The sequence below is a fragment of the Colossoma macropomum genome, unplaced genomic scaffold, assembly GCF_904425465.1.
Source record: "Colossoma macropomum unplaced genomic scaffold, Colossoma_macropomum, whole genome shotgun sequence".
Lineage (NCBI taxonomy): Eukaryota > Metazoa > Chordata > Actinopteri > Characiformes > Serrasalmidae > Colossoma > Colossoma macropomum.
In genome coordinates, this window is record NW_023496001.1 from 198,360 (window position 1) to 224,067 (window position 25,708).

Below are 25,708 nucleotides of genomic sequence, written 5' to 3' on the forward strand. Positions count from 1 at the left end.
GGATGTCAATTTAAGATTCTTTGAAACTGCAACTGCTAAGAATGAAAAGGCAGCGGTGGAATAAAGCGAAGTGTGCGATGTCACAGGAATGTGAGAACAGGTGGGAGACCTGAACTTTCACATTAGGTGGCATGTCTGTGATGAGTATAACCACAGGGACAAAAAGCAGGTAGAGAAGTGTCTTTTCTGGCAAGGTTTTAGATCAAAAGGCCTTGGAAGAAGGCGATTTAGCATTGATCACAGAGGCTCTGAGTCCCTCGTCCCTGTGCTCTGAGCGTAGTGCTCCAGGCGCCGAGATAACCACATACTTCCATCACTCTCTCAATTTCCCTCCATTACTCTAATAGTCTTCATTCAGTGGATAGTGGCTCCAGCACTGACCTTCAGATCGCATTACCCACAGCAAGTCCAGACCCCGGCGTCAGAACTTGTAACCTTATGATCCTCCTGGCCATTTTTAATGGGACACCAGAGTTCCAACCCGCATCAACCAGCCCAGTGCAGTAGTACCACTCTATCCCAATAATGTCTCCTCCGGACACCCAGGCCCATCACACGGACTCTGTGCAAATACGAAACGGCACCGCTGGGCCAGAGACCTGCTTCAGTGTACCATGGCCCGTGGTCATGTGTCCTGGACATCACCAGCCAGCCTCCTCGCCCCCGGTCATCATCGGCTGGACGACCCAGAAACCAGCAGCCTGGTCACATGACCCCCCCCGGAACAGCTGCCAGGCATCGCCAAGGGCTGCATAGGCTGAGAGACGGTCCGATCTCACTCAGGGACCAGCAGAAAGGAAGGCTGGGTAGAATCTGTACGAAACTACTGTTGTGTCTGAAACAGGCCTGAAACCAATTAATCATTCTATTAATTAACCAATTATTGTTCTATAAATTGATTCATTGAATCATTACACATTCTGTGGGTTTCACTCACTTTGTCTTTGTCACAGTGTCGCCATCCGTCAGTTATTTCTGTGCAACAGTCAATTTCCTCTTTCATGGTCCAACAAAACAGCAGAAGTCATTCAGTCCCCTAATGCTTTTCTGGTGTGCTGCAATCTGTTGGACTGACCGTCTGAATCATATGAACATTTTAGAACATTATGAACATTAAATGAATATTACAGAGCTTTACTGTTTCATAAACAGCGTTTGTCAACATATAACGACTTTGGTTGACAAAAATGGTTAGTTACACTGGTTTTGGAAGAAGGTGCCCTAATCTCTACACCTTACACTGAAAATGACGTCATACAAAGAAGAATCTTAATGTTGATTTGAATCTTAACCCAATAAAATCCCAGTTTTATTATATTTTAAGATTCTCTAACTACATGAAAAACAATGCGGAAGTGTGGACATGCTGGCGAGTGCTGGCCGTTAAAGGGGATAATCTTAATCTTAATCTTCACTATTACAGTTTGTACCATCTGAATGTGAGAGTTTGTCCTTTTCAGAAACATTTCACATTTCATCTCTGAGCTGTTTGGTGAAAAAACAGGAGGAACAGAAAGGCAGGAATGTTTGAGTGGTTTGTGTTCATTGATGTGTTCTGTACAGAGCGAGTGGGCAAAATAACAGGGATACCTGGCGAGGTGTGAGTGAGCTGCTGTGGTCAATAGAAATACCTTTTCAAGATACTTTTCTACAGAACAGTTTCAGTCTTTGTGAGAACAATGTTCTACACACGTTCTAACTATCTCTGAAATGTGAACTGTGATTGTTTAGCACCATCAGTCGTCCACCAGATGTTGTTCTGACAGTTTTCTAAAAGACTTTTCCCATCAGTTACTGGTGTGTCTCCTGCACAGTGCTGTTCCACACGCAGACCTGCTCCCCACGGCAAGAATTAGGCGACATATTTAATAATTATTTATTAGCAAAGTCATTAATCATTTCTAAAGAGCGCAGCTCTAGCAGGACACAGGCCTCAGCGACCTGTGATGCTCAGTCAGTGTGACTGGGCTGGTGTTTCAGCAGTGAGTTATCTTTCTGCCCATACAGATGTAGAAGCAGCAGACGTGACAGGAGGACTTTGAAGCGACAACAAAGCTGTTAACAGTGAGACGAGACAGCAGGACGCAGGTAGCTACATGTTGTGTTGCTCATATAAGTCATCATCACGGTTTTGAGGGCACTACCTAAGTGTCCTTCTCTCTTCTGTTACCCATAAGCCTTTGCACTTGTGCTTGACCTGAAGAAAATTCAAGAAAAATGTCAGCCATTCTGCAAATTTGTGTTTACATGTAAATTGTTCATGTAAGCTAAGTTGCAAAACCTGTACATGTTTAAACTAGTTTAGTTTGTGTGTCAGCTTTTAAAATGTATGATGGATCATCAAAGATCAGACTGTCTGTAAGAAGAGCTACTTACACATGTAAAGCTTATTGGATAGTCAGTGCTAACAGTACAAGTGCTATGCAGGGTGAACTACACATTATTTAAAAAAGGACAGTAAAAGTAGAGTAAAATAATCAGGGCACTGACTATTTAGTTGTGACTCAGACTGGAGTTGCACTCAAGTCTCATACTGACTTAAGCCTCGGGTTCAATACACGACTTTTAAAGTCTTATCAGATTGTAACAGGCTGGGCGTGTCACACTGTCACACTGGCTTCTGCAGATTTTTTTGGGCGACTGAAATATTGGGGATCCACACTAAACGATTAGGGATCACAGACTACTTGATTTTTCAGTAGCTGCTGAACTGAACGACTCATTGAACTCACTGAACTCACTGAATTCGCACTAACTCTCGCATTCTCCCATTACTAGGAGACGCAAATAAACAAACGTGGAGCTGCTGCTGCTGTTTTCTCTGCCGTTTGCACCGAAACAGTAAAGAAGCAGCAGGTAAACATGTTTAATTGAGGATCATGGGTTTAAAAATGTGATCAGTTGGTATTTTTAGAGTTTTAAATGCACATAAACTCGATTGTGCCTCAAACTCAGCTCATTAAAAAGCTTCTCTCCACACATGAGTGACTTTTCACCATTTTTCTTTGTTTACTTGCTGTATTTTCCTCTTTCTCGCTCTCGGTTGTCATTGGCAGATGCAGAAAATGAATAAAACCTTTTGTTTCCAGTCTTATGTGAGTGAATTAGCCTGTCAGTGTTGCTGGAGTCATTCTGATAGACAGAATGAAGTAAATACTGTTTCAAAAAAGAGGCAGAACAGTTTGAAACTGTTAGCTAGCATGTAGTTTGGATAGCATGTATGCTAATTGATCTAGCTAAAGTTTATTGTATTATAGGTCACACTATTTAAAATCCTTCCAAACTGGATTAGTTATTGTGCTCACTACCCTGCAGACACGTCCATGTGGGTCCAGTGTTGAGAGACCCACAGTAGGCCTGTGTCAGGTCACCTGTGGGCCAGCCTAGTGTACTGCCCACCCAAATCCATTCGGGGCCCACAGTGGGCTTAATGATTTGGGGCAGTGTGGAGTGACCCACTGTGAGCCTGTGTCAGGTCACCTGTGGGCTAGCCCAGTGGTGTACTGCCCAAACAGAAACCCTTCAGGGCCCACTGGGGGTTCAGTGATGTGGGTATCTATTGGCTGGCGAACAGACACAGACAGTGGGCCCACATGGCCATGTTTGCAGGGTAGCTGGTTTACATGCTGCATAGATCATAAATTAACCAACCATTTCAAGTAGTTTTGCCTCTTTACTTTGAACACTGCATTTACTGTGTGCAGTGCTTCAGTTCTGGCCTTCAGACTGAAGAGTTTTCTGTGATGAAAGGCTTGTTATTTGAAAGCGTGTGGAACCTGGCAGGTTTGTAGTTTACTTTTGTAAAATGCAATGCTTACAGCTAAAAATGAGATTAAACTAAAATCCTCTGCTAAAATCTCAAGATTCGGTTCTGATTCGCACCCCAGAGACTCAAGTCTTGATTTGGAGTTGAATCAAGTTGTGAACATCTCTGGATCACAGCTATTTCTGTGCAGTTCCTATTCAGTGCACTGTGGGACTGAATGAGTACACTGGACATTCTCCTCTATGCCTTCAGACACAACTACAAAATAGCAGACTCTCAGATTAGTGCACTAAATGGTGAAAAGGGCATGTATGTTCACAAACTGCAGAGCCTCAGTGAAAAAATCTCTGGTTACAGCCATTACAGGGTTTTCAACCTGTTCATATGAGGATCCTTTTCAGTGTGAAGTAAAACGCTTTCATTAATGATCTGTTATTGAACAAGAAGGGAAGATTCTCCATATACAAGTCCTTATGGGAAAATGTGCTAAATCGGTGGCCATTTAGCACCACCAGGCAGTTATTTCCAGCCATACGAGACCAGACTTCTATCTCTTTGAATGAGGAGAGACCTAAAAACCCAAAATTGAAGCTCAAATAACCATTTCAAAAACATACCTGGAATCGCTGGTAAAATTTGACAAAAAACTCATAAACAGTTTTTTTTTGTGTTTGGGCTCAGTAACGCGCAAAAAACATGTTTTTCAGGTCGTTCTGGCTACTGTGCTTGCGCAGATCTTGACAACGAGGGGGGCTTTTGTCACTCTCTGTGTAACCGGCAAGTTGACTGGCTCTTATTCTTGAAGGGTGGGGCTTTCCTTGTAAACAGATGCCATGTTGAGCATTACAAGCTTTCCTTTTCATACACTATATGGACAAAAATATTGGGACACCTCCACATCACACCTACAGGAGCTTTTATGAATCCCATTCTGAATCTACAGGCATTAGTATGGAGTTGGTCACTCTTTGCAGCTCTAACAGCTTCCACTCTTCTGAGAAGCTTTCTACAAGATTTTGGAGTGTCTGTGGGAATTTTCGCCCATTCATCAAGAAGAGCATTTGTGAGGTCAGACACTGATGTTGGACTCAAAATCTCCATTCTGGTTCCTCCCAAAGATGTTGATGGGGTTGAGGTCAGGGCTCTGTGAGGACCAGCCAAGTTCTTCCACACCAAACTCACCCAGTCAGGCCTTTATGGAGCTGCTTTGTGCACTGGGGCTCAGTGTTCTTCCCCAAACTGTTCCACAATGTGGGAAGCTACACCTGTCCAAAATGTCTTGTTCTGCTGAGTCATTAAGATTCCCCTTCACTGGAACTAAGGGTTCTAGACCAACCCCTGAAAAACAGCCCCATATCATCATCCCTCCTCCACCAAACTCTACAGCTGGCACAGTGCAGTCAGGCAGGTAACGTTCTCCTGGCATTCACCAAACCCAGACTCGTCCATCAGACTCACCGATAGAGAAGCCGATTGGTGACTCCGCAGAATACGTTTCCACTGCTCCAGAGTCCAGTGGCGGCGCTTTAGCCCACTCCATCCGATGGTTGGCATTGTGCGTGTTGATGTAAGGCCTGTGTGCAGCTGCTCAGACATGGAAACCCATTTCACGAAGCTCCTAATGTGCAGTTCTTGTGCTGATGTTGCTTCCAGAGTCAGTTTGGGCTCTTTAGTGATTCAACAGAGGATAGACACTGTGGGCTTCAGCACTCAGTGGTCCCGCTCTGAGAGTTTGGGTGGTCTTCGCGGCTGAGCTGTTGTTGCTCTTGGACGCTTCTATTTCACAGTAACAGCATTTACAGTTGACAGGAGCAGATCTAGCAGGACAGACATTTCACTGACTGACTCGTGGCAGAGGAGGCATGCTATGACAGAGCCATGTTTAAAGTCACTGAGCTCATCAGTGAGACCCTCTACTGCCAGTGTTTGTCTATGGAGACTGCATGTCTCTGTATACACTTAAACCCTGAATAATGATGACACTGTTTCTATTAACCTCAGGATTTGAGGCTTATTGAAACGTGCCATGGTGGAGCAGCAGGGAAGGGTGAGGCCTTTTTTGAACCAGCAGGTCATACAGCCCGATTTCTTTGATGCATGGAGCGGGGATTTGAACCTGTGACACCGAGGCTTTGGACGTGAGGCACTTCACCATTACCACCTCATATCAAAGCTATTCTCAGCATATTATTGTGCTAATTACTATGTTTTCCTGGTTCTTAAGACTACAAAGCACGCTGGTTGAATCTTAAGGAGGCAATGCTGCTCTATGATGTTTAACTGGTTTCATCCACCACCCAACAACCCCACCAAGAACCCTTTAGGAGTGCATGGTATCTTGACGGGAAACACCTGCTGTTTGTGCTGGCTGTGTGTTTGGCTGACACTGTTAGAAGAAAGGCTGCTGCACAAAACAAATGGCACCACGCGCAGTAACTTGGCAGGATGATCTGCTCGGGGAAGGACAATGACAAACTGTCAAGACTTTTCTCAAATCAGTTTTTGACAAAGAGGTACCAGAGCAGAGGATGGAATTCCCATCATGCACCAGGACCAGAGCACAGATGTTTCTGTACACTATTAGAAATAAAGGTTCTGTTCAGGTACAGTTTCTGTTCATCAGGGTACAAACAGTGTAAATGTTCCCTCAAAGGTACGACAGTGGTTTAACGTCTGATTATGTCCCTTAAATACGTTTTTCCAGGTGAAAAGTTCGTATTTGTATCTTTTCATAACCGAATGTTTTAAACAGAACAGTAAAATAAAAGCCTGGAGACGAGACGGGGTGTGTGGAGTCAGTACAGCTTAGAACACATCATTTCAGTGGATTATGGTTCAGTTATGTTCCCTGAATAAAGGTACTGAGAACCCTTGAGGGTCCCACTCCATTGACAGGAGGGGCACTGACCCAGTGACGGTTTAGCACCTTTAGCTTAACCACTTCGCCCATGCAGGCTAGAAACCAGTTAGGCTATGTTCAGACAGCAGAGTGTTTTCCAGCCAGATTCTGTGGGCTGCGCTCGTTTTGCTGAGGAAACTTTTTTTTGTGTGTGTTTTTAGATTGTATATCTTTCTGTCATCGATCAAGCTGAAAAATGTTCATCTTGAGCAGAAAAGATCTGTCGTCATGTGTAAATTTTCACAAGGTAACCAATCAAAAAATTGGTCAGGTAAAACTCAGTCAGACTGTAAACGTGTAAAGGTAAATATTAGTTCACTGGCATACGTACCATCCTCTATCACACGTGTGAGGCTCCAGTCCTTATGGGCCAAAACACTGCAGACCCTAGCTCACTGCCTCATTAAACACAGCTGATTCAGCTCATCAGCTAATTAACAAGGCCTTCATTAACTGAATTCAGAGTGTTAGATGAGGGTAAATGCTGATCTACAGAACTTTGGCCCAGAAGTTCTCCAGTTTGACATGCCTGATGTATTTCATCACCAAGGTTTGCTAAAAAACCTGATAAATAGACGACCTGTTGTCCTCATCACTGCAGCCTGGTGAGTTTACTTTAATGTAGAAATGCTATGTTTTGTCACTTTGTTTGCTGACTTGCTAACATTGCTAATGTTCACATGGGTTGATTATGTAAGATTTCTTGAGTCTATGCATTTAGTGTGATGTGTGATGGTGTAAAACGGTCCATAAGTATCTGCTCTAGTCAAAACTTTTCACTGGCAGATTCGTCTGAGTTCAGAAGCTTTTCTTAGCTAATGCTCCCCCAGCTTTAGGTTCACGTCATTACAGCAGGGACAAATCTTAATATTAACTTGAATCTTAACCCAATAAAATCCCAGTTTTATTATATTTTAAGATTCTGTAACTACATGAAAAACAATGCGGAAGTGTGGACATGCTGGCGAGTGCTGGCCGTTAAAGGGGATAATCTTAATCTTAATCTTCACTATTACAGTTTGTACCATCTGAACGTGAGAGTTTGTCCTTTTCAGAAACATTTCACATTTCATCTCTGAGCTGTTTGGTGAAAAAACAGGAGGAACAGAAAGGCAGGAATGTTTGAGTGGTTTGTGTTCATTGATGTGTTCTGTACAGAGCGAGTGGGCAAAATAACAGGGATACCTGGCGAGGTGTGAGTGAGCTGCTGTGGTCAATAGAAATACCTTTTCAAGATACTTTTCTACAGAACAGTTTCAGTCTTTGTGAGAACAATGTTCTACACACGTTCTAACTATCTCTGAAATGTGAACTGTGATTGTTTAGCACCATCAGTCGTCCACCAGATGTTGTTCTGACAGTTTTCTAAAAGACTTTTCCCATCAGTTACTGGTGTGTCTCCTGCACAGTGCTGTTCCACACGCAGACCTGCTCCCCACGGCAAGAATTAGGCGACATATTTAATAATTATTTATTAGCAAAGTCATTAATCATTTCTAAAGAGTGCAGCTCTAGCAGGACACAGGCCTCAGCGACCTGTGATGCTCAGTCAGTGTGACTGGGCTGGTGTTTCAGCAGTGAGTTATCTTTCTGCCCATACAGATGTAGAAGCAGCAGACGTGACAGGAGGACTTTGAAGCGACAACAAGCTGTTAACAGTGAGACGAGACAGCAGGACGCAGGTAACTACATGTTGTGTTGCTCATATAAGTCATCATCACATCTGTCATCTCAGAGTGTCTTTGATCATGAGGCTAACATTATGATATCACTGATGACTTTCCATCAAGAAAACATAGAAAAGCTCAATTGTAAAGATTTTTTCATCACTAATTAAAGTAATAATGATAGAAGAGCTGCTGGGAACATGATGATTAACAGCAGGTGAGTGTAAGAGGTGTGTCTGACAGTGTAACAGTACTCAGGTAGAGGATGTAGAGAGATGTGTGGTGTAGGTTTGCTGATGGTGAAGGTGAGTCAGGTTTTGCTCAGAGCCCCATAAAGGCTCCTATTTATGCCGTATGATCTCTGTTTGACCTTCTTTCTAAACCTGTCCTACTTGTATCTATTCAATGTTGGCTGGGTCCTCTTTGAGTTTCGGTTCCTCTCAGTGGTTCTTCCTCTTGCTCTTAGGGAGCTTCTCCTTCTCCATTCCTCTGATTGTTCTTCCTAAAGCTCTTGCTCATGGAGTTTTGGTTCTCCTCACATGGCGAGGACCACATACAATGAATCAATTGGTGTGTTTACATGCAATCAATAATCTGATCATAATCAGATTTCTGCAGTTATCTGATTATTTAAATGGTCGTGTAAACAGCACAGGTCTAGAAATCTGATAAAATCAGATAAAGAGGCTGGACTTTAGCTCAGTGATCAGATTTCTCAGTGTATGTGAATCTTACTCTGATTTCTTTCGGATTTCTTAGTCTGAGCATGTGTAAAAACAGAGTGCTGTACTAGAAATAAACGAGCAGCGTCAAAACACCTTTGGAGCGACGCTGAAACCAAATACACACTTGACAAAATAAATATTCTTCATCGTCTAGATGGTGTTTGTTCATATTTTCAGGTAAAGTGACTCGATGTTTAAAAAATAAAAAGCTGCAGCTTTTTATGTTACATTTACATCACGTTTTCTTCTGTGACTTTATTGGCTTGTTATAAAGCACAAATCTGATTAATGTCTGACTCATGTAGACCTGGGCTTTCCCCATTATCTGATTACTCAAGTGCATATAAACACATTGATCAGATTACTGACACAATCTGCAGTTATTGAATTATTCAGAGAATATCAACACACTCAGTGTTTTAACTTAAAGAGGAAAGTAATCTGGTTACCTTTCGATTTTATTCAGCTCCTATTATTAAGTTAACAGAACAATAACATGTTTTAAATCTGTTTACTTATTATTTTAGTTCAGTGAATCCAAATTTTTTAGGCAACCAGGTTATTTATGTTTTTATTTAAAACATCAAATCTTTTTTTTTGTCCATTTCATTCTGTGCTTCATTTGTATTTATATAATCTCAGTGTTTTGTGTATTTTATGTTTCATGTTACAAAAATAAAAAGGGTTCTTTAGTGAAGAAAATGGCTCTATATAGAACCATGAACACTAAACAAAGCCTTTGCATGATTAAACAGTTCTTTGCATGGTGAAACGGTTCTTCAGATTGAGAGTGTGCTGTAGATGGTTCCATATGGAATCTTTTTGAAAAGGGTGCTTCTGTTGTTATGATGTTAAGCTTGGATGAACAGAAGAACCATATGTAGAACCCTTTTCAAAAAGGTTCAGTGTATAATCATCTGTAGCAAATAGATGCACATTCTCCATCAATCTAAAGAAGCCTTTAATCACGCAAAATGTTCTTTGAATGTTCATGGTTCTGTATAGAGCCACTTTCTTTACTAAAGAATCCTTGAAAAAACATCTTCTTTAAGTCCCAGCAAAAAGCCTTTGCTTCACTCATCAGGAGCGACGCCTGTTCAGAACAGAAGCTTTGGTAGAAACTGCCATTTAAATAAAACTGAACAGATCTGAATTGAATGACAGCGGCTGGCAAGGTTGATTCAAATACCAGCGAGGTGATGAAATCTAAAGACTAGTCCTACAGACGCTCTCTAATCTACAGAGACTAGTGTTGCGTACAACAGCAAACCACAAGTGTCCACTAGAAGCTTCTTTCAGATCTTTCAGCTTTCATGTTTACACTGGGAACAATGTGAGAATCTCCACATAAATATCCTGAAACATGAAAAGCAGCACCACGGCCACGTTTCCCCACACGAGCCATACAGACCTTAGAGGAAAACTTTACCGCAGGATGAATGTATGAATTCGTATTATTGTCAGGGAAGTTTCAATAAGCAGAGCTGATCCACACGCAGTACAAGCCTCTCATGTTGAGACAGAAGCTGAATGACCTGCAACCGGCAGCACCATCCAGTAGTTAAATAAGCCCAGTGCATCACGCAGGAGCCGCAGCCGCGCTCTCAGCGCCATTCATCAGACGCCTCTCTAATTCTGGAACTGCACACCTATTCATGCCCACTATTTACCAGCGTTATTACAATGCCGGCCTGGTGATCTCTGGTCCATTTCAAATGAAGCCTGTGGCTGTTTATACGTATTGTCCTGTACTCGGCCCTCGCCGCTATTGTGCTTGATCACAATGGATAATGAGCTATCTTCCTGTAAGCGGCCGGCAGACCAGGCACACAATGTGCTCTTCTCTTCTCTCGCCCAAACCTCTCTCTCTCTCTCTCTCTCTCTATCTCTCTCCCACACTCACAAAGAACACAGATAACACCGATTCAGTGCTACCCTGAAATCACCAACTGAAGACCGGCTACTGTAAATTTAGCCCTCGTCGGACGTGCCGCTTTGATCTGTGTTTGCATTTAAACATCAAATAATCTGCCCTAACCTTCTGTCAGACCCATTTAGATGGTAATGTGGAGCAGGAACTGGTTTGGAAGATCATTCATCTCAAGGTCAAGAGGGCGATCGCATGTGTCGTACCTGGATGGATCAGCAGCTGTTTAGAGTGCAGTATGTATATATATACATGCTAAAAACTCACTTACCCCAGAGTAATGGACACGTTTTCTCTTATTCTGCTATCTAAACGGACAGTTAATGACAGACACAAACATCCTGGTTCTCTACCAGGTCTGCATGTTCTCTGTTCTGTATTAAAAGCTGAAAAACGAAATATTTATGAGCATCTTGTGGTCCAATAAAGTTATTCTCAGTAGGTGTGATTTGTACAGTACTGTTGTTGCTGCAGTGATTCACACAGGATCAATACAGACTCTATTTATCTGTCTGTCATTGTGACAATAGAGTTTCCAGACCTGCTCTAGTTCAGTCTTCAGCTGCCTGACTATGTTGTATTTAAGTACAACAAGAAAAAACACTCCAGACAAAACACAAAATATCAGGTTCTAAGCCAGATTTGGGACGATATTTCGACCAATTTTCCTCCCAAATTAACTGTCACACGTGCAACTAACAAGCTGGTGTTTCTGAAACGTGCAAGGTGTCAGTGCATGTTTTCAACCTGCCACAAATCTTCACTGTCCAAAAACAACAAATATCCCCAAATTGGTAACTTCACAGGAGACGGCCAAACCTTCTTAACTTTTAGTGTAAGTTAATGCAAAGAGAGTTTATTTTGTTGCGTTTCCACTGTTCACTCAGTGTAAAGGACAGCTTAAAGGACAGTCGCATAAAATTATGGAGAAAAAAAATTGAGATACATGTTTTTCTTTGGACAGCAACAGAATGCAACATCATTGGACGGCTCAACACGCTTGGAGGAGAACTCAAACTGACAATTCTGCTGCTAACAAACATCCACTTTGGCTAGCATCACACTGAGTGACCCATAGAGAGCGAGGCCAATTATGTTCTAATGAACTGACCGCGGGCAGCTACGGCATCTCTGAGGAATGAACTGCCAAATTCTGAGCCACTCAAGAATCCCTCAGGTTTCTTTTCTAATGAGTAATTGTTTTCCACAGTAGATTTGATTTGAGCAACTTCTATTGGTCAGCAATAGAGAGCCTGCTGACCTCCTGCTGCACGGTTTTCTTTATTTATTTATGTCCTTGCTGTAAATTCTAGAGCTGCTAAATGGTTTTTCATTGTTTTTAAACAATGACAATAAAGATCTATTTATCTATCTACCTATTTATTGAACTATGATAGGAGGAGGACTGGCTGACGTTAACTGCAGATGCAGCTGTTCCACAGCTGTACCATCAGGTTCAGGTTTCCAGTTCAGCAAAACCAGTTAGGCCCTGGTTTAGGTCTCAAAATCATGAGTACGAGTCGAGTTCAGGCTTCAATTGTACGACTTCTGAGCAGGTAAAAGGACAAAATAATGGACAGGATGACATGCCACAAGTGAAGCACAGAAAAGGCCACCTCTCACCCCCCCACATCAAAGTAGACCAGCTTATTAAGCAGTGTCACACACACACACACACACACACACACACACACACACATACACACACACGCACAGACACACACACACAGCATTAGTGCACAGGCTCCATCAGCGCCTCTCGCAATTCATTAAGCAACTTATTGGGCACAAGATTCAATATGCATGTTAATTTAATGGGTTTTTTCGGCTGGGTGGAGGAGGAGGGGCGATTAAAAAAAGAGCTTTGATGTTCACAAAACTTGGCAGTCAGTCATGAGAGGCAGTGAATTACAGCATTAATGAAGAATGGAGAAACAATGATGGAGGTTTATTGTTTCAAACACATGCATGTTAATGTGACCCCATCTGCACGCGTGTAAATATTCCAAAAACATTAAATCGGCTCTATTCACGCGCAGCACGGGGGGCTCCTGTCCTGTTTTTTACCCCCAAAGCTGAAGATGACGTTCACACGGCAACAGGGCTTGACAGAGTTGTGTTGTCATCAAAAAGGTGGTAACGATTTCAATACAATATCAAAAAATAAAAAAACGAATGTATGGAGAGCCTCTCGGTCTCGAGATCATCTCTCTTTACTGTTTTTACAGAAACTGCTGTCAGTGATCAAAACCAGTGGGCGGGGAGGGGGAGGGGGAGGGGCTTGTGCTATGTGTACATATACCCACTCTTAAAATACTGGATGTTTTTGTCTGAAACTGCTATAAATTCTTTTGTTTACAGTTTTTGGGGGCTTATTTTGTTTATTGAGAATCAAATATTATTTTGATAGAACCTGAAAATATATATTTATGTCATTACTTCACTGATGCTGATTGTTATGTATCAGCATGTGTTTTGGGTTTTTTGTGTCTCTCTCTCTCTCTCTCTCTCTCTCTCTCTCTCTCTCTCTCTCTCTCCCTTCACGGGTGTACCTGCTTTGCCATCAGTCATGTGAGGAGGACCACTGACCAATCAGAGGCCTAGCTGATGTCTGGAGAGAGGACTGATCATGTGTGCTGTGTTAGTTTGTGTTTTTGTTTTCTGTAAAACTTTCTCTTTTTGAACTTCTTCAGCAGTTTTACAAGCAATTGTTTGATTTGTACCACTTGGGGTGTCAAACAGGTTAGATGGTGCTTTTACCTTCACACCATGTTGAAGTCCACTCTGTCTGGTTCCCTCGGTCAGAGGTACTTCTGATCACTGGGCAGGTGAGTGGAGAGCAGTTAGCTTTGGTTTCCTTTAGTAGGTTTGCTAAGTACCTTTTGTTTCAGTAGGTAAGCGTGGTGCGGTGTTTTGTTCTTTTCTTTGGAGTCGTCCACAGTTTGGTTCTTCCAGTGTGGTACTAGATATCATAGCGCACCATGTTACTGATCCCACGGCGCCCTAGACAAAACGTGGGGTCGTAACACTGAATATGGTAGAATATTGACGTATGGTTTACTTCTCTATAATTCTCTAAAATGAATCATTTTCAATTTAAATATCTTGATAGATGATATTATATTTCAAAAAAACGTTGAGAAGTGTTTATAATTTGGTCACATAGAGGTGCAGAATCGTGTCCTGCAGTGCTTGATGGTCACATGTGTTGAGCTTAAATATCTTTGCAAGAAATTTTCTCCGCTGTGTGAAAATTACAGCAATGGATTGTGTGATTTATGCTTTTGAATGAATGAAGACCTAATTTTCTAATTGTACCTCTCCCCTGTCTGCCTGTCTATCATGGATTTATTATTTAGTTTTATTTATTTGGTTTAATTTAGTTTGTTTTGGATTTAAATTCATCCATTATATATTGGAAAAGCAGTGGTTTAGTTGTTTCAGATATTCCAGTATCAGCATTCACATGATCCCAGAAAGGCAACACAAGAAATTTAAAATTCAGGCATGCAAATTCCAGTTCAGTCATGCATGTCATGGATGTGGGGTACCCCTCGGTTACTCAAGGAGCCTGCTAGAAAGAAAGAGGACTTTGGTTCTCAAAATAACCCATTTCAGGACTAAATGGTCCTCAAGGAACCTCCAAAAGTGCTTCAGGTAGTTAAAGGTTCCTCCACCAGCTTGTAGACTATCAAGGGTTCATCTAGTAACCTCACTGCATGCGAAGGCTTTTGAGGCCCCTTTAAGGGCCCTATTTAATATTCAAACAAGTGTAGTTTTTACAGTGTAATCAGTGGCAGGAAACGGCAACCAGTGCTGCAGTGCAGTAAAACATCTGGGTGAACGTTGTTTATATGGGTTGTGGGACCATTTTATCTAGACTGTGAAGGTGCCACTACGATGGACTACATCCTGATCTTTTATGTCTCTTTTCTCACTAAAACACAGCACAACAGGCTGCAGCTCAGTTTAAGTGTGAACAAACACAATTAGCCAACAGCAGCTGGTTGAATGACAGCAGTCCTGAAAAAGATGTTCTGGAAATGCCAAGGACAAAGCGTTTATCCATTGTGTTGGGCCACAATAAGGGAAACAGAAAAGCCAGAGTAAAGTCAGTTTATTTAACCAATCCTGAAGCCGATTCTTCGCTCAGACGGATATTTTTAGTGTGAGTCGCTGCAGAAACGGCCGCTGGATGACATGTCTTAGCTGGACGGGGTGGTGGGGGTCCGTACAGTGGAGCTGGAGTGATAGATTGGGGTCAGATGTAAAAGCGTGTAGAGCCTGTCGTATTTTCAGCATGTGTTGATCCATCTGGAGCTGCGGAGAGTGAATATTCAGCACAAGCCGGCGGAGCATGTGTCTGCTTAGTGGAAGCAGGGAGTGCGCAGTGCTCACCAAGCGTTCACACAATCAAATAATAACATCGCCTTCGCCGTTTTCTCCATCGTCTGCAGCACATAATGAAACACGGCCCAGCAAAACGTCGCACAGAGTTATTTCCAACAAGCGCAGCTTTGCTGCCCACAGCGAGAGCAGCAGGAGACGGGCAGAGCGGCGTGTGACCCCAGCATGTTCAGAACCAGCCATTTCTGCACAAATCCCAACATTAGTTCATCCACATAATCATAACTCTGAAAAGCAGGAGGCGACCAGCGGGACTCAGCATCCATCTCACTATTATTATTATTATTATTATTATTATTATTATTATTATTATTATTATTGGCCCATCATTCATCTCCTTAAAAGGGTCTGCATGTGTGACCACACTTCACCTCCTCACTCTCATAACTGCATATTACTCAGATTACTATCAGTATCAACTAATATGAATAGTTATTGTTTAACTAGTAGTATTAGTTATTGAATAATTAATAGCTCACAATGAATAATTCAAGTTATCGAATAATTCACTGTAGTTGATGCATAATGTGAAGTGGTCACTGAATCATTCATGGTAGTTATTGAATAATACAATCATGGTGCTGAATAATTCATAGTATTTACTGAATGATCAATAATTCCACAGTATAATTCAAAGAATAATTTAAAGTAATTAGTAGTTACTGGATCATTGATATTAATTACTAAATAATTCGTAGTAGAATCTGCATAATTTAAATTACGCTACTGAGTAATTTATAGTAGTTACTGAATAATTTATATGAATACCTGAGAATCTGAATGACTGTGTATGAAGTGCTACTTCACCTTCATAACCTTTTTCCAAACAAGAGTTTTATAACGTCTGCTTTTGCTTATGCTGACCTGACATCATCTTTCAGGATATCACCACATTTAATCTTGAGGAAACTTAAAGACGAGTGCCAGAACTGGTGGCTGAGGTTAAGGGAAGAAAGAAAGAGGCTGAAGGAGGGAAGGTGATCAGGAAGGAAAGAAAACAGTTTCCACAGGTTGGTTAATGAAAAATGGAGACCTTACAGGGTGACTTTCATTCTTTTCTATTTCAACATGTTCTAGCTAATTCTTGGAAGAATGAGAACCTGCTGGTAGTTGGCAGCTGATGTGGGTGGAAACTCGTGTACCATACAGACGTAAAAGTGTTCTTAATGCAATAAAATAATGACTCAAGTGGAAGTAAAAGTACCCAACACTGCTGTGAGTGTCGGGTCCAAAAACTTCTGGAGTTTATAGTTTATAGCGGAACCTCTTAGTACATCAGCATCATTCAGCATGGGAACCAATGTCTGTTTAGTTCCTATCCTGTGCTTTTCCCATGACTTGCTAGGTGTACCTGGCTGTGCCCTTGGACAAGGCCTTTAACCTCCCGTTGCCCCAGGCAGTGGCGCTGTGCTGCTTCCAGATTGGGGATAGTTAGGCAGCAAAATGACCAATTTCCTTTGTAGGACCAAAAAAGTTCATAACATAAACTTAATTTAACCCACTTAAAATCCCAGGCTTATTACACACTACGGCTTATTGCTGACTACAGGGACTCCAGTGCAAACTGGCTGAGCTATTCTTGGGTTATAGACATGTGTAATAACACTTTGGGGCCTCTGGAGGGCTCTGATCATTTAAAGGGTTAATTATGCCACACTTATTCACTCATAATCAGCATATATGAGCTCTGATACCTACACATGAAATCGAATTTATTTAAAGAGATTATACGATGGAAAAATGAATTTTCCTCACTGAAGCAGTTTGGCGTCAGAAGTGGACACTGTTACTTTCAGTGTGTATCAGTGGGTTAAACTGCTATAGGCTGAGTAGGTGGGTGTATGCAAATGAGCTGGTGACATCATGAAAACAATGCAAAATGGCCATTTTTGCAGTGCAGCCACTGTATATGGACTGAGGAGAGAATGTGGGACTGGGGTACCAGAGGAATCTAACAGTGTTCAGACAGGACATCATCCCCTAATTTAAAATAAAGACAGAAATTCCATGATAATTTGACGTATATTTAAGTTTCTTAGTTGAACAGCTGGTTTGGTTGGTTGTCTCAGTGCAGCCAGTTTGTACCAGCTGAGCTGAGTGGCGTTTCTCCTCAGCCTGGCAGTAACAGAACCCGCCTAACCAGAGCGGCTCTGAGAGAGAGCAGTGATGGTGGGAGGAAATGTTCCGCTGGTTGTGAGTTCACACATCCAAACGGAGAACATCATCAACACCCAGACTAACAGCCCCACGGCTGGAGAGGGAGAGAGAGGGAGAGGGGAGAGAGAGGGAGAGAGAGATTAATTAAATCAGACTTTATTTCGTGCTCTCGCGTGTCATGTTGGATCGGTGGTGTGTGAGTGGAGGCCACACGAAGCGAAAGCCTCTTCAAATTAGCACAGAAGTTGTCAGAGCTTTCGTTTTCTCTCTCTCTCTCTCTCTCTCTCTCCTCTCTCTCAGTCTTTCTCTTTGTAGCAATAACAGTCCATCAGTAAGCCTCTATTTGTCTCTCTTTGTCGCTCTCTCTCTTATTCTATCTCTTTATGTCTCTTTCTCATTTTGTCTTTCTTTCTCTCTCTCTCTCTCTCTCTCTCTCTCTCTCTCTCTTTTTTCTATAACTACATGGACTACAATGTAAACTGGCTGAGCTCTTCTTAGGTTATAAATGTGTAATAACACTTTGGGCCAGCTGGTGGGCCCTGGACATTTCAGAGTTCATTAATTACATATAGTGCTTCATTTTATCTGAAGAAATGAAGGTTCTTCAGTGATGAAAGGCAGACTGAGGGTTCTTCAGTGATGAAAGCCTTGGTTCTTGAAACCGTACCAGACCTGTCGCTGCTGTGAGCTGCAGGAGAACAGAGTTACAGTCACACAGATTTGGCTGAGAATAAAAGGTTTATTTATTTACTATTTCTTTGTTCTCAGACTGAAGTTTGACGAGTCGTAAGTCTCGAGTCAGTAAAGGTTCCGAGTCAATTTAAAAGTCTATCCCTGTGTTGAGGGTTTGGACCATCTGGAGGTCCCTGAGGACCACTTTGAGAACCACTGCTTTACACTAAATGAGGTTCTACAAACTTTGACAATTTATTTTGCATCCATAAATCTCATTTACATAATCAGCTCTTCAAAGCAGTGGCCCTCATGTCTGCTCTCTCCTTGTGTAGCTAGTTAGACTACAGCACATATTTGGGCCCTCAGAGGGTTCCTGAAGGCTGGTTTGAGAACCACTGCTCTAAAGAACCGCTCATTAAAAGGCCTGTAAGGTAACATGGTACTTCTGCACATCCAAAGAACCATTTTGGCTCATTTGTTCTATGAGGATAGTGTTTCTTTTGGACAGCAGTGGTTCTCTCCATGGTAACCTCCCTCCTGAACAAGCGCCTTGGCTGGAACCCTAGTAGTTCTGCTCTGAAGAGCTTTTTATCTATAAAAAAAATCTGTGTATGATTTGCAGGGCAGATCAAACTGAACTGGTTGGTGTACTGTAGTGGGTAACACCTCTGCCTTCTACGCTGTAGACTGGGGTTCAGTGCCCCGCCTGGGCAAACACCCTGCACTATACCAATAAGAGTGCTTGGGTAAGACTCCTAACACCGCCTTCGCCTACCTGTGTAAGATGATCAGATTGTAAGTCGCTCTGGATAAGAGCATCTACCGAATACTGTAAATGTAAATGACCTGAGGGCAGCTAAATTCTACTGTTTTTTTTAGCTGCTGGAGGTTATTTTACCTTCAAAACAATGAGCTTTTTTTCACCTTGCATCTGCATGAGTTTCAGGCTCAGACAGTGTTTGGATCCTTTCTCTGGATTTCATTTACACTTTTCACTGAAATGTGTCCCTCAGAATTTTCAAAGCACATCAACACATCGTTTCCATTTGGATTCGGGACTCCAGACTTGCACATTCATCATCCTGCGTTTCCCTTTATCCTCTCAGCTGCTGGGAAAGGCTCATTCCATGTTCACCTGTGTTGAACATGGTGACGATGTTTCACTGCACAACTCTGAGTGTGATTTAAGTGATCGTAAACCAATCACAACGCACAGGGGGTGTTTTTACACCTGGCCTTTCATTCAGTCAAGTGGAATCTGAACGTGATCCAATCACCTGCTTGTTGATTTGGCCTGTAAACAGCCTCAGTGATCTTGATTGATGTGTTTTTATTCAATAATTAATGAAGAACTTTATTTCTTATTAAGACTTGAAGATCAGATCATTTTGTATGATTTTAGGGTTTTTTGCACACAGTCAACACAGAACATGTTCACAGTTCACTTTGTCTAATGTTACAGTGGTGATAATAAATATGTTTACTAATAAATATATTTAAAATATTCCAGATGTTATGGGCCTCATTACACATGTCCAGTATACTGGACACTGAATTTTACACACCCCTAATCTAAAAAACATCTAAAGTGAACCTACAGTGATGTGTAAAGTTTGAACACTTGTGGTCAAATGACACGTTTTGTTGGTTTTCAAAGTGAAAGATGGTTAATATGTTAAATAAGAACACAAGTTAATATCCTGAGTGTAACATATTGGGGGAAAAAAATCATACATAAATCATAAAATCTGAATTTGGCAAATAAACAGTAGTTCCATTAAAATGTACAGACGTGTGTCTCTGTAGAGGATGTGCTAACTTATTCACACTCAGAAAATCAACTAAACATGTCACTTGACTGGGGCGCCCAAACTTTTGCATTTTAATAATGGAACACTGTAAAGCATCCAGTCTCAGTGATGACTGTGTACTTCAATGCACTTGAATATTAATAAAATAAATAAATAAAAATTCTGTATCTATAAACAGCTGAGATTCCCCACCTGAATTATTTGCTTTAGAACCACTTAATATTCAAAGTTAAAGTGGTTTTAATGAAACGATTTTGTGGCCAGGTTTGAATCTTCAGTTTAGAAATGTCTTTAGCTGGCTTTATATTTTAAATACAAACCTAAACACATTACAGAGTTAAGATCATTAAGAAGTTTTGCATTAAAGGATATTTAATAAGCCAATTAACTGTAATCTGTATCAAAGTGTCACATGGTTACACTGCTTATCACAGTAATTACTGTATGAATTATTATCATTATTGACTGGAAACATTTGTTTTTTGGCATTTGTGCTTTATTTTATTATTTTATGTAATATTGCTTTTACTTTTATGTACACAGCGTCTGTAGAGAACAGAGCGCATTTAATGCATAATTACTGTTTATTTGCCAAATTCAACATCTAAAAACATAAAATGAGGCCTTTTTATATTTTATGTTCCATTTTTCCAATAAATTAACTGTGGTGTTGATGTGTTTGTTACTCAGTGGTCTGGTGACCCACCGCATTATAACAATGTGTGTAAAAATACTGGATGTTTAAAATATCACAAGCGTCCAGCGTAGGGTTCTCCTTTAGCAGCTGTAGCCAGTCAGCAGCCTGTCCATGTTATCCACCCTCACACACACACAAACACACACACACACACACACACACACACACACACACACACACACACTACCAGCAGGTGATACAGGAGGAGAACAGAGTGAAGGACGCAGCACTTCCACACTTTTACTCCCCGCGGGTTTTTATTCCACCCACCACCACATGTGTAATATAAATGTGTGGGGGGCGAACGGAGTGAAGACACTGAAAATGGGTTATTTTATATGTTCTTCACAGAAAATGAGCAAAGGACAAGAATCTGAGGCTGAAATGATGATAAATATCATCACTTTTCTTTTATTAAACATTGAAAACAAGTCCCTCAGACCTGAACGCCACACCAGGGTTAAACAGAGCAAAACAATAGAAATTCTGCACAAAAATGTGCAAAAAATGTCTGTGTAAGTTGTTCTGTCGAGGATGTGTTCGTTACCTTATTTGACATCAGGTGTTCCACATTTGCATATTACTAATTCAGTAGTGACATTTCAAACAGTCTCATGGACCCCCCCACTCCCCCACCCCCAGCTGCCGGATGGGAAACCCTGCTACTGGTCACAGTGGGCGCGGTGATGGGTCACTATGACGATTTCTCACTGGGTGGGTAATTTAGGAGACACTTTACTTTGATTGACTTTTCTGTCCTGTTTGCTGCTCTTGATTTGATTGGTTCGTATCCCGCAGGACCGTCTATTTACTTTTGGAAAGGCTGCTGTGGAGCATCAGCTGATGAACTGCAGCAGTCGGACTCTCTTTGGCTGTGATGAGGGACGCTGTCACTGAGCGCCATCTGCTGGTGACTGTAAACATGGACTACCGAGCGCACAACAGCTCAGCAGAGTAGTTTGGCCTGTTAACCCCAAATGTAATCAAAGTGGCTAACAAGTACAGGCAGCTTATGCCCCACTGTGTAAACAGCATGACCAAAACATCACATAACTGCCTCAAACCATGTTGCGCTGTTGAGTAATTTCAAATAAACTTGATTAGGTGGTTATGAGATTTTTTTTCTACAAAAATGGACAAAATTCTGCCTCCAAAGTGGAAAGTACGAATGTTTTTAGCATTTTAGTGACATTCCTTTGACTTTTCTGTAGATAACAGCGATTCAGTGTCAGACACTTGTCAAATATACTAAATATATATTCAATAAAATACTGAAATTCCAGTGTAACCATAACCACAGCTCTGAGGAGTGTTCAGGTTAAGATGAAAGCTTGTCAAAAAAATGAATCACCGCTGCTGCATTTGGACTGCAAACATATAATCATAACTTATTCAAATCATGAAACTAACCACATGACAACATGGCATACATACAATAACTACAGTTAAACCTGACATCATAACAGCAGCAGAACCCTTTCTGGTGCTGCACAGGACCAGTCAAAAAGGTTCTATACATATAGAACCATATACAGCTCATTCTCCATCAGTCTGAAGAACCATTTCACCATGAAAAGAACCTTTTAGGCATGAAAAGGACTCTGAGTTGCGTGAAGAACCCCCTTTAAGAGTGAACAGTTACAGCAGTTTATTAGTGGAGGTTTGTTTTCTGTTACGAGTTCTGAGTTTTATTCCTCAGTTAAGAGTTTTTCTCTGTTCTGAGGTCAGCAGGTACCTGATAGTGCTGGTCAGAACTTTGTCGCAGCCCCACCCACAAAATGAAATTAAGGTTCAGCCCAATTATGAATTTGTTGTGCAAATCCAGAACAGCAGTTCTGACATCACCACCTGTCAGAAACCACACAGGCAGTTCGGGCTGAGTTACTGACTCTCAGCGCAGCTGTTGAGGCTGCTGTGTGAGGATTTTTGATGATTTTTGCCTGATGCTCATTGGTGGGCTGTACACTTACCTACATTTACATTCACAGCATTTAGCAGACGCTGTTATCCAGAGCGACTTACAGAAGGGCTTTGTTAGAGAGAAAGTCCTGAGCTCAGACACTGCTACAATACTGCTGTTCAACACAGGGCAGTATAATACATTTCACTCAGCGCTGCACTCAGCGCTGCACTCAGCGCTGCACTCAGCGCTGCACTCAACGCTGCACTCAGCGCTCACTGCTGTAAACAGACGAGTCTTCAGCGTTGAAGACGCGAGAACTTTAGAAATCAAACTTCAGACCTCAGACTGACTGTATTTGGAATAATAACTGGGCACATCTGATTTATCGCTGAAATTCAGAAAGGAAATCTGTCCTGGTCTCTTGTTTTCGGAAGGGTGATGGACCTTTGAGGCGGCACTAAAAAGGTCACAGAGGTCACGGATTTTAGTCACAAACAAGGTTGAGCAAGGTCAGGTCAGTACAGCCGTCTCTCGCCCGTCTGACGCAGAGCAGCCGTTTACTGTCAATCAAGATAAGAACAAAATGAAATGTTTTAATAAATTCACCGAATGTCCATCTCTGACTGTTCACTGCTGATCGTCATCAGTGATACAGCAAACGGCTTTCAGAACTGTGGTACTGAAATACTGAAATACTGAAATACTGAGAAAACAGATTAATAAACTAATATTGACCAGTTAGTGTATCACAGTACTGCTTCAGGCAGAGAGAGAGAGAAAAGAGAAACAAAGCGAGAGATAGAGAGAGAGGGACAGACAGACAGAGAGAGAGAGAGAGAGAGAGAGAGAGAGAGAGAGAGAGAGAGAGAGAGAGAGAGAGAGAGAGAGAGAGAGAGAGAGAGAGAGAGGGACAGACAGAGAGAGAGAGAGAGAGAGAGAGAGAGAGAGAGAGGGGGGGGACAGAGAGAGGGGGGGTGAGAGGAATGAAAGATAGAAAAAAAAGAGAAACAAAGCAAGAGGGAGAGAGAAAGAAAGCAAAGGGAAAAAAGAGTGGAGAGAGAGACAGAGAAAGAGGGGGAAGAGAGTGAGGGATGGAGAGGGACAGAAAGACACAAAGAGGAGAGACAAAATGTGTGTATGAGAAATAGAGAGAGAGAGAGAGCAAGAGAGAGAGAGAGAGAGAGAGAGAGAGAGAGAGAGAGAGAGAGAGACAGAGAGACCCAGTCACGCCTGCAGGCAGCAGGTCAGACTGTCTCTGTCTGGTCTGGTTATTGATCTGGTTTTAAGGACTGGTCTGCAGATTACTGTCCATCTGACCGTCAGGGTGGTGGTCCCACGGTCAGCAGGACAGTACGGCAGCGCATACACACCAGACATAAAGCCCCCCAAAGGCCCCCACACACTGCTCAGAATAAAGGCCGAGAGAGAGAGAGAGAGACGGAGAGAGAGAGACAGAGGGAGAGAGAGGGTTCTGTGGAGCAATGCCACAGAAGAGCGTTTGGTTCACTGGAAGGTTCTGTGAAGAACCATTAGGTTTGTGTGAAGAAAGGTCAAAGTTTAAGGTGCGTCGGCGCTGAGAGCCGTTTAGGAGCTTTATTTGTGAGAGGAGACCAGTCCGACAGTAATCTGCACTACTGAAGCTGCTTTCACAGACACGCCGACACACACAGTTTACAAAGCAGATCCAGAACTAATAAACACTGATACAGTAAAACACACACTGCCCATCAGAAACCTGCATTTTAAAATGTTTTCAGCACAAATGAGCAAATCACTGCTGTCGGAACAAAACCTCGGATCTCCATTTTGGTTGTTTTTAGTTTTTGACGTCATTTTAAAATACGTAATGCTTTTTACGTTGTGTGTAAATTTCACGATGAATGGACCAAACGAAACGGCCCAAAATGAAAAAGTCTGGTTCCTCTGACTCACATTAAAGGTAAAGTAGTTTTTTTTTCTTCACCGTTTTGATACGAGGTTTTGTTCCCACAGTAGTGATATTTTTATTGTCGATTTGCACCAATTTAACATATTAAAGACTAAGTAGGTGGAAAGTAGTGATGCACTGATATGAAAATTCCTGGCCAGAAGAAACTGAAATTCAGGACACACTGGGCTAAAAACTGGAGGAGTAGGTTTTGCGTTGAGGTTAGGATCAGCGTTGGGTTCAGTGTTGGATACACATTTAACAGTGTTTCACACACAACTTCAAGTTCAGTTGTGTTTAATATATTTCGTTGGATGTTCGTTAAAGATCGACTGAACTTTTACAGGGGAACATTTAAATAACGTGTTCCCCATGTTTTCAAGTGGTGTCAGACCTGTAGTGGAGCTCTTAAGCATTGTATCCCCTCTTGATACTCAACATGTACAGAGTGTTGTGACCCGGTCTGGGGTCAGGCCATAAAGGAATGTGTGGTGCAAAATAATAATTAGACATAATACAACGCCATTTCCAAAAAAGTTGGGACAAAGACAACATATCAAATGCTGAAACTGAGAAATGTTATTGATGCCAACAACACGTTCCAAAAAAGTTGGGACGGGGGCCTGTTTACCGCTGTGCTTCATCACCTCTTCTTTAACAGCACTCTGTGTTTGTGAACTGAGGCGACGCTGCTGTAGTTTAGAAAGTGAAATGTTTTCTGTTCTTGTTTGATGCAGGATTTCAGCTGCTCATCAGTTCAGAGTCTCATTTGTTGTATTTTTTTACTTCATAATGCACCAAATGTTATCAGTGGTGACAGGTCTGGACTGCAGACAGGTCAGTTTAGCACCCGGACTCTTTTAATACAGAGCCATGAAGCTGTAATAATGCAGAATGTGGTTTTACATCGTCTTGCTGAAATAATCAAGGCCTTTGTTGTTTATTAAGTAGCGATGATGTGAAGATGATGTGAAGGACAACTCCTTTGACACTGTGTTGCTAGTAAAATGTTTATTACAAAGTAAAACAGTATCATATCAAGTACTATAAAGTACCTGAGAGAGGATCTGTGCCAATTCTAAATGCCCCCTCTCGAACAGAATATTCCAGCTGCTTATATATTGGACTTGTTGTTGAAACAGAAGAC